Genomic DNA, 10,287 nt, shown 5'->3' on the forward strand with positions numbered 1-10,287 from the left:
ATCGGTATATATATGTTATTAGCTTTATATTGGTACATTTAAAAGGATGTTTTTTATAGTTAAAAATTTTTATTTTTCTAAAAATATAGGGACATCTTGTACTTCACGTACCATCACAAAAACAACACATTTTTAATTTCTTTTTAATATTTGACAGCTGCCAGTGAAAAAAATATAAAATTTGATTTTTGATCTATGTATATCTCACTCTATAAGTCAAATAAATACTCGCTAAAAAAGCAACCTATGTATGCATAGACGAAACACTACATAGTAACCGTAGCGCAAATATAATGAATGCAATTTGGTATCTACCATATGTAATCTTTTTGTTTGTTTAGCTGTCTGAAGGTCTTACAGTCGAGTGAAGTTTTGTTATAACTCATCAAATACTGATGAAGATATGCGATCTGTTAATTTTAACAGGTATACTCTTGAAATATTTTACATATTGTTACCTAAAATGCAAAACAACGTATTATTAAAAACATCGAAACTGAGTTTTTTATTGCATACGATTCTCTAAATGCTGCTACATATACGTAACATAAAATATTCAGCTTCCGCTGTCAGAATAGCCAATATATAACTGTTTTATAATCAAAACACAAATTTTGTTTCAATACGATTGGTTTATAATATATCGTTTTTCCTGCACCTGTAAACTTTTGAAAACTAATGTTACGTTATTTTGCATTTTAGGTGACGAGCTTCAATTTCAGGCACGATAAACATAGCGCGATAACTGCCATTGACAGTTACGTTCTCATCGGCATAAATATACCCTGAACAGCGTATATTAAGTTTCTCACGAAGTTTGTAACACCTAGAAGGAAGTATATATATATATAAATGATCAGTATGTCGAGCTGAGTCGATTTAGCCATGTCCGTCTGTCTGTATATATACAAACTAGTCCCTTAGTTTTTAAGATATCGTTTTGAAATTTTGGAAACGTCATTTTTTCTTCAATAAACTGCTAATTTGTCGGAACTGCCGATATCGGACCACTATGACATATAGCTGCCATACAAATTGAACGATCGGAGCAAGTTCTTGTATGGAAAACTTTCACAATTGACAAGATATATTCACGAAATTTAGTACAGATTATTTTCTATAGCAACAATGTAATATCCGAAGAAATTGTTCAGATCGGCTTACTACAGCATATAGCTGCCATACAAACTGAATGATCGGAATCAAATGCTTGCATGGAAAACTTCCTCATTTGACGATATATCTTGACGAAATTTGATATGAGTTATTGTTCGTAGAAATAATGTAGTAGAAGAAATTCTTCAGACCGGTTCACTATAGCATATAGCTGCTATACAAACTGATCGATCGGAATCAAGGACTTGTATGGAAAACTTTCGCATTTGACGTGGTATCTTAACGTAATAGCATAACCTCCGATTGCTCAGATCGGATTACTATAGCATATAGCTTTCATACAAACTTCACACATATTTACTAAAAGAAATGTACCTGTGAAGGGTATATTAGCTATCGTACGACGAAGTTAACGTTTTTTCTTGTTTTTGAATAAATATGGACGGATGATACCACCGGCCCACAAACCGCACCAAACTGTCGTTTTTTCTGGATGAAATAGTAGCTTTTGAATCTCTTCAAGTTTCTCTTGGTTTTAAATGCGGAAATTTTGTCGGTAATTATTATACTCTGTAGCAACACGTTGCAAGAGTATAAAAAATATATTACAATTGATCTCATTAATTTCTTTCTGCAATGTAATAGAAAACCCGTATAGAGTTTTTTGAATCTAAAATAACTCATTTTGAAAATGTGCTAGTTTTGATTTTGTATGAATAATGGTCAAATGTTTAGATGTATCCATAAAGAATGTGAAATTTTTGACCGATTTCGACAAATTTTTGTATCAAATTAACTTGTGTTATAGCAATTGATTTACCAATTTACCTCATAGTTGGATATAATGAAAAATGTCGTCTCGCTTGACTACACAGCTCTGTATATTCATCAATAAAACTAACATAAGTTAAAGTCGGTATATTATTAAAATGAATTACAAAATTATCTTAAACATGTTCATAGTCACAACCATATTGATTGACTTTAGTTTCTTCGAGTTGACTTTGTAGTGTAAATACTATGTGTACGTTGTCGATGATGTTGTGGACTCATAACAAAAATTTAATTAATCATAAATTACTTATATTACATAATAGGGACCCATTTTAGCTAAATGCTGGGGATCAGCATTAAAAAATCAAACAGACATTCCTCAGATTAATGACACTCTTCATAACCACAATTTAAAAAAATTGTGAATTTTTTCACTTACCTTCGTGACCGTTTATACTAAGACTAAATTGGGAATGTAGATTACTTTTGTTCCCTATGTTGTACATTTATTCCGATCGGTTGATATTTTAACAATTATATTCCTATACTCTCGCAACATGTCGCAGCAGAGTGTAACATTTTTCTTCATCTAACGCTTGTTTGTAACACCTAATACTAATCGAGATAGATACTGATCAGGATGAGGAAACGAGTTGAAATCCGGGAGATTAATAATTTGATGACTCGGGAAGAGATTGTATATGAGCGTCCAACACCATTAAATGAAAACATATACAATACAATATCCAAGCCCAAATAAATATATAAATCTATAATATGTTTAATGTATAAAATTACTTAAAGCGCTTTAAATCAATAACTAAGTTCGTCAGAGATATTAAATTTTACATATAAGATGGAACAATAGGGCTTTGTAGGACCCGATGTCAAAATTATCCCTGTTCTATTGATTTCAACCAAATTTCGTTTGTAGCATTATCTTAACATTCCTATATTGTAGTGTGAAAATGGACAAAATCAAATCGAATAACGAAATTTTAAATTATTCTTTCACTTTCTAGTATACAAATTAAGAACCAACGAATAAATCGAGATTAAAGTGTGTTTTACTGCCTTTGGTGTGTGTCAGCTTGTGATCAAAAATTATTGAAATCGGACGTAATCAAACCCCCAAGTACCGAATATGTACCATAGTTCCTATTGCAAATATTTTATCGCAAATATCGGTGAGATTTATTACAGAAACTCTGAGAGAATCCTTATGTGATAATAATATGATCCATGCCCAAAATTGGCTGAATCGAATCAATAATTCCTCAGTCCCCATATTTACAAAAAATGTCTAACTTCCGGTTGATTTTATACCGGAAATAGCTGTTAATATGTGGTTCAGCCTTGTGAGCCTATTGTCTAAAATTAATAAAATTTTGTGAAAACCTTAAGACACATATTAAATAAATCAGTTCGAATATCCTTATAATTGGTATATGGATCTAACGGTAGTGCCCCATCAACCTATTTTAGAGTCAACTACATTCACAAGGGTCCACATGTTGGGTGTCTGGTACAAATGTTATGGGGGGTTTCAACGTAATTTGTTCTGTACTATTGCTGTTCGAGGGAAACATACAATTTTTCCAGAAATTGATTGAGACGCTAATAATTTGACATCAGTCCATGAATATAACGAAATATTCATATTCACTTAATCTTCAAGTTGCCCCATAACTTGAGGCTTTAAACATGCATGCAGACTGCACAACACGACGTAGCGACAGCGAAATTTTCTTATTTGTAAATGGCGTCTTGAAGCCAGATTCTTAAATATTTCTAAGACGGTAGCGACACACATAGGAATTTGGTTTCAAAAAGAGGACACAAGTATTTAAATATGCAATATATTCAAATAAAACAGTAAGGAAGAGCTAATTTCGGGTCAACCGAGTATTTTATATTGAATATATTTGAGTAGAGGGTAGTATCGACCAGATCTTATCTATTTTTGGTCATCCTACGTAATACTAATATGCCACATACTCAAAAAAATGTTCCCTGGGGTACATAAAGGTATGTACAGTCACCAATCATATTGAGCAAGGCCAAGTGGATGTTCGAAAATCTTGACAAAAGCTATATGGGGGTAGGGTCAAGTTTTCGTCCAATTGTATCTATACACTGCTTTATTGGCGGTTTATATCCAGCATAAAGTGACCTATAAGTTCGATATCTTTATATTAGGTATATGGGAGCCGGGTCAAACCATTTTTGATACAAAGAAATACTATTGCCAGGAAAGGATTCTATGTGAATTTGAATTTCATATCTCACACATTGAACGATATTTTCGGTCAAAAGTCAACTATAGGTACCGGTACAGTGTTGGTTCGACTGGACAATTTTTGGTCAAAGGGTGGCATACTTTAAGGGAATTATTACCGTAAAATTTTATTCCGTTATATTAATTAGTTCTTTACTTGTGTACTGGAAAGTGAAAGAATCAAATGGAATTTTGAATTGTGTTATATGGGAAGTAGGCGGTGCTACGCCCATTGTCCAATTTTCCGCTAGATCCCCCTTATATACCACCCGTCTAGAATAATTTAGCAGGATTTAATTAAAATAAATAAATAAGAGCAGTACTCATTTTATGGAAGTGACCAACCTAATTTAGCATGCTTTTTTTAAGCGGGGGGAAAGATAGGGAAAAAGTTTAAGTTTTAGTGATAAGTGTAATTTGTAAAAAACTAACGACATTATAACAAAAGCACTAATTTCTAAAAAATGAAAAAATATTTTTTTGTTTTTTGATATTTCATTGCTTTCTCGAAAAGAAAAACAAAACAATACATTAACTAGGTTAATATTTATATTATTAAAATTAAACACATACTATATTGTCCAGAATCTATAACAAATATTTTCCACAATTCATTTCATGCAACACAAAACATGAGTTGCAATTTCGAGAATCATATAGAATAAGGACGTGCGTACTAAACGAAGTGTAGGCTCCGACTACTTGTGTGACAATATAACAGGCTGAAGATCAATCATTTATTCAGTCTATTGTAGTACAGCACTTAGGTACTAAGAAAATCAAGTTTGAGTAGCAACCCTGTAGTTTGTAATTCTCACTTTTTCCCGGTTTCTGAAGGAAAATGCTCCTATGTGCGAGATATCAAACAGTTATTGTACACAACTTCATTGTAGCCGTACTAAAACTTTTCATTCGATTGAATTTTATTAGAAGTGAAATTTTTTGTGCAAAAAATAAGTAAATAAGCCGGTTTTCTTTAAATTGACAATTGTTTATACAAATTATATATCAAAGTTATTTTATCCTTCTGTTGGTAAAAGAAAGTTAGACTTGTTAAGAACGTGTTTAGGCAAAGTCAAAATGGGTACCTGATTCTGCTGCGGAAAAGTATGCAAATTACAGCTAAGTTGGCGGTTATGAAGAACAGCGGTTTTGGTTTACTTCAGAAACGCATACATTATAGCGTGCCGCCTTTCGTCTGACATGTTCAATGTGTTTGATGATGATGCAACCAGTTTGAATAAAAAAAAAACAGTTCTGATGTCACATGGAGCCATGTGTAGAAGTTCACGCATGTAAGGAAAGTTCACTGAGCGCAATTTACTTGAAAATGCATATGGCTCAAGCAGCTCAAGACCTCTGGTCCTGGACCCGGTGTCTCTGGGGAGTCAAAAAACATCCGTTTGAAAGCGTCCCTTCCCCTTTTGGAGGGAACACTTCTCCAGCCTGATAAATGGTAGTGACAGCATGACGCCAGGAGAGGGCGAACCCGACCATGAAGAAGTTCGAATAGCTATTGCCTATCAAATGAGGAGCATACATCAGTTCCTTTGTAAATCGAGCGTATTGTGTGAAAGATTAAAGCCCACCGTCAACAAACTGATTGGACCCTACCAGTGTAGCTTTAGACCTGGCAAATCAACAACCGACCAAAGACCCGTGAAAGGAGAATCGACTCACAACGAAAAAGAGCTGCGTTTATGCCGCGATGTCTGAATTTAGTATCCCCGCAAAACAAAAATGTCAAAAATTGACAGTCATAACTTTGAAGTCGTAGATAATTACGTCTATCTTGGAACCAGTATTAACACGAACAACAATGTCAGCCTCGAAATCAAACGCAGAATAACTCTTGCCAACAGGTTCGGACTGAGTAGACAATTGAGGAGTAAAGTCCTCTCTCGGCGAACAAAAACAAAACTCTATAAGTCACTCATTATTGCCGTCCTGCTATATGGTGCAGAGGCATGGATCATGACAACAGCTAGTGAGTCGAAGTTACGAGTTTTCGAGAGAAAGGTTCTGCGTAAGATTTATGGTTCTTTGTGCATTGGCCACGCATTCGATGGAGCGATGAATTATATGAGATATCCGATATTGACATAATTCAGCAAACTAAGAGACAGGGGCTGCACTGCCTAGGTCATATCGTACGTACGGACGAAAACACTCCAGTTCTGAGGGTATTCCACGCAATGCCGGCGGGAGGAAGCAGAGGAAAGAGAACACCTCTACTCTGTTGGAACTGTCTCTTATACACATCTAGATGTGTATAAGAGACAGGCCTAGGTCATATCGTACGTACGGACGAAAACACTCCAGTTCTGAGGGTATTCCACGCAATGCCGGCGGGAGGAAGCAGAGGAAAGAGAACACCTCTACTCTGTTGGAAAGACCAGGTGGAGAAGGACCTGGCTTCGCTTGAAATATTTAATTGGTGTCACGTTGTGGAAAGAAGAAACGACTTGAGGCTGTTGTTAACTCGGCTATAATCGCGCAAGCGGCGTCCACGCCAATAAAGAAGAAGAAGGCTACGCTGGCTAGGTCATGACGTTCGATGAAAACACTGCATCTTTGAAAGTATTTGACGCAGTACTCACCGGGGAAGCAGAGGTAGAGGAAGACCTCCACTCCGTTGGAAGGACCAGGTGGAGAAGGATCTGGATGCACTTGGTACCTCGAACTGGCGCCAAATTCCACAAAAAATTACATCGAAAACATAATAAATCTCCGGATTTTCTTTATATTTTAATGTACATAGGAGAAAGAGAATGCGTTAAGTGCAATAAAGCTATCACTTTTGGAATAATCCGTTTGACTTTAAAGCTGTACCAATTACTACGTCTCTTTTTTTACAGCATTCATTTTAGTTTTGTAGCTTTTTAAAAGAATTCGATCATTGTTGGTATATATGTACATATCTCGTCAGTGACGGAAGTAATAAGAAATTATTTGCACTTTTTTTTTTGAAAATCAAAATTTCAAATGTGCAGCTTTTAACAATTTCAAGCAAGGGCTTCAACAGCAACTGGGCAGTAAGTAAACGATATTGATGAAATGTTTTTTTCTTTTCTGGTGATGAGGGACAATTATTTATGCATACAAGGATGGCACAAAAATTCATTTATTACTTCAGCAGATTGGTACCGCAGAAATACTCTCGTTGTCTTGCGTAAGTTAAATGGTAGTTAATTGTAAATTAATATATGTACGTATGCAGGCATTTACTTTTCTTATAAAGTCTTATAGAGCAGTGCTTCCCAAACTTAGTTTCGCCATGACCCGGTAATTTTCACACTGTCCTTTCGTGACCCACTTAATAATATTAAACTCAAGACGGTTACATGAGATTAAATAATACACGTTTAATAATAGTAAGAAAAATGTTTTATTATTATTAAATTATAATAGTTTGATATCTTTGGTACTCACTTTTTAGTGCGAAGTATGTAGCTGTTGCTTATTTTTAGTTATAAAGTTCAAGTTTGCTGAAATTGCAGAAAGTTTTATTCTGAGATCGGGTTCCACTTCCAGTCTGTTTCGATATTTATTTTTAAGGTAAACTAGTGTTGAAAACCCAGCTTCAGATTTGTAAGTGGTTACAAAAGGCATTAAAGAAATACACAATCCTAACTCACCAAATATCAATCAATGGTCTTGTGTCAAATGTGAATCGACATCTGAATCTGGCAAATTTGTTTCAGAATGTAACTTGAATGTAAATGGGTTTTGTTGCCATCGATTGGAGAAAAACATTCTTGAAGATTCCTCTTCAGCTCTAATAAATGTTCTTTAAATTGAGTTAAGATGTCTTGTGACAATGCAGTAATGTTGTACTCTTTTTGTATTTTACATAAATTACTAAATTCTTTAAAGTTCCCTGTCTCCGCGCGTTGTAACCACACTATAAGCTTTTTTCTTGCAGCTTCCTCTTTGTTTTGCGCTTTAAATATTGTTACATTGTTTTTTTCGAGTAATTTCCACGCACTCACAGTTCGGAATTTTATTTAAAAAAAAGGGAGAATTCGGCACCTTGACAACCATCGCACCTCACAGTGTAAAAGAAGATGTTCGTGATCACTTCCCATTTCTTTGCACAAAACAGAGAACAATCTTGAGTTAAGTGGACGAGATTTTATGAAGTTAATGAACTTTACACACTCTTGCATCCTTGCTGTCAAGGGTAAAGGCATTTTTTTTGACGGCTAATTCTTCCCTATGAATGCTACAGTGCCTCCATACACATTTCGTAGCTATCGCTTTTATCCTTGGATAAAGTCCAGTACGAATGCCTGACATTGCTACCTGATCCCACACACTTCTTCAATTCAATGTTATTTTTGTTGATAAAATCATTAATCAAGTCAAATATTTCTTCGGAGGTCGTTCGTGTTGGCAAAGATTTACAGAACAAAAACAAGGCGGAAATGTTGCGACCCGGTATTGGGAAACGCTGTTATAGAGCATTGCATGGCGAGCCAACAGAGTCTCAATCGAAGGAAATCGTAGAAGATTTTTTTAATAAGTGGAACATTCCGAATTGTGTCGGTGCACTTGATGGAAAATATGTTACTATTAAGAGCCCCGCCAATTCCTATGCCATGTTGTACAATTATAAAAAAATATAATACCGTTTTAATGTCTATATGTGATGCGAAATACCATATGCTTTCATCGGAGTTAGTATTGATATTTTAGTTAGTAATGAATTTCCATTACTATTTATATCGTTATTTTTAAACTTTCTTTATTGGGCTATGCATTAGTGGAAAACTCTCTGCCTTTGCCACCTCCTATGCCATTGTCTGACTTTTCTCCCAAACTTTTTCCACACTTTTTGTTGAAGATGCTGCATTTCCGTTAACATGCCTTTTAATGCGTCCTTATCCCGGATCAAATCGTCACGTTGGTGATGGGCATCAAGAAGATAATAATTACAACTCTTTACAACCAGTGCGAACTTTAGTGTGTTGAGGTTCTTTAAATTGATTTCAATACGAGAAAGACTCGCTAGCTATTTTGTCAGTGAAGGATATTTACCATACTAGAACAATATAGACGTTACCATGGATGGATAATATCTTTAAAAAATATTGAATAAACTACTCATTTTCATTACTTCATGAGTTCATTACTTAAATTTTTTCGCAATTAATTTTAAAATATTCGGCGTACTTTTTTATAATAATACGCATTTGTTATTTATACTATTCAAACTCGTGAATACCAAAACCAAACTAACAATTCATGTGCATCTCCTTTTCATTGCCCATATTTTATACCTCAGTGGTGGTAAGTTCTCATTTACATTGGGTTCTCATAAGATACCAGTTGCGGTCGGATCAATTTTGAATTGCATTTTCTCTCATTGAAACATCTGCGAAAGACGTTGCCCACATACTCAATAATATGTTTTATGGATTATCAGGGCAAATTGAAAATTTATTCCATAACAGTTTTCGGAATGAGAATTTGTGCGGTTATAAGCCAAGAATATCCAAGAACTCAAAAACTCAGTTGGAGAGTCGATTGCTTCGTTTTGGTTTTTTACACAGTCTATTAATTTGAAAGAATGCAGTGAACCAACAATTTGATTGTATAGTTTAAGTTATCAATATCATTGTTATTTTCCTCCAAAATTGTTCGGAAACACTGTTGATGAGTTCCTCTTTTCTTAGGACGAAATTGCAAAAAATCTGCAGGAACGATGTCAATCCATTCAATACATCACTGTTGATTGGAGAACACTTAGGAAAGTGGATAATTTAGCAGTGAAACTCGCATTTTCCTGGGCAGCTATAGGTGATTAAACTATAACTCGCCACAATATCGATTATTTGAGCAAGCTTTTAATTTTCAGCTTTCGATTGTAGTACAGGGTTTGTCCGGAAAGTAATAGGACTGATATTAAATTATTGAACAATCGTTACAATTCTTTAAAAATAGGCTCCTTCTGAGTCAATGCAGCGCTGCCAGCGGGATTAAAGGTGTCACGTGCATGCTTTTCAGGCAAGGGAACAAAAAAAAGGCCGGGTTGGCTACATCTGGGCTGTAGGGCGGCTGCGGAAGCGTTGGGATGCCGGCGTTGGTTAGGCAGCTGTTCACAAGAAAGGCGGTGT

This window comes from Bactrocera latifrons, unplaced genomic scaffold (assembly GCF_001853355.1).
Source record: "Bactrocera latifrons isolate USDA-ARS-PBARC rearing strain unplaced genomic scaffold, ASM185335v1 scaffold_52, whole genome shotgun sequence".
NCBI classification, from domain to species: Eukaryota; Metazoa; Arthropoda; class Insecta; order Diptera; family Tephritidae; genus Bactrocera; species Bactrocera latifrons.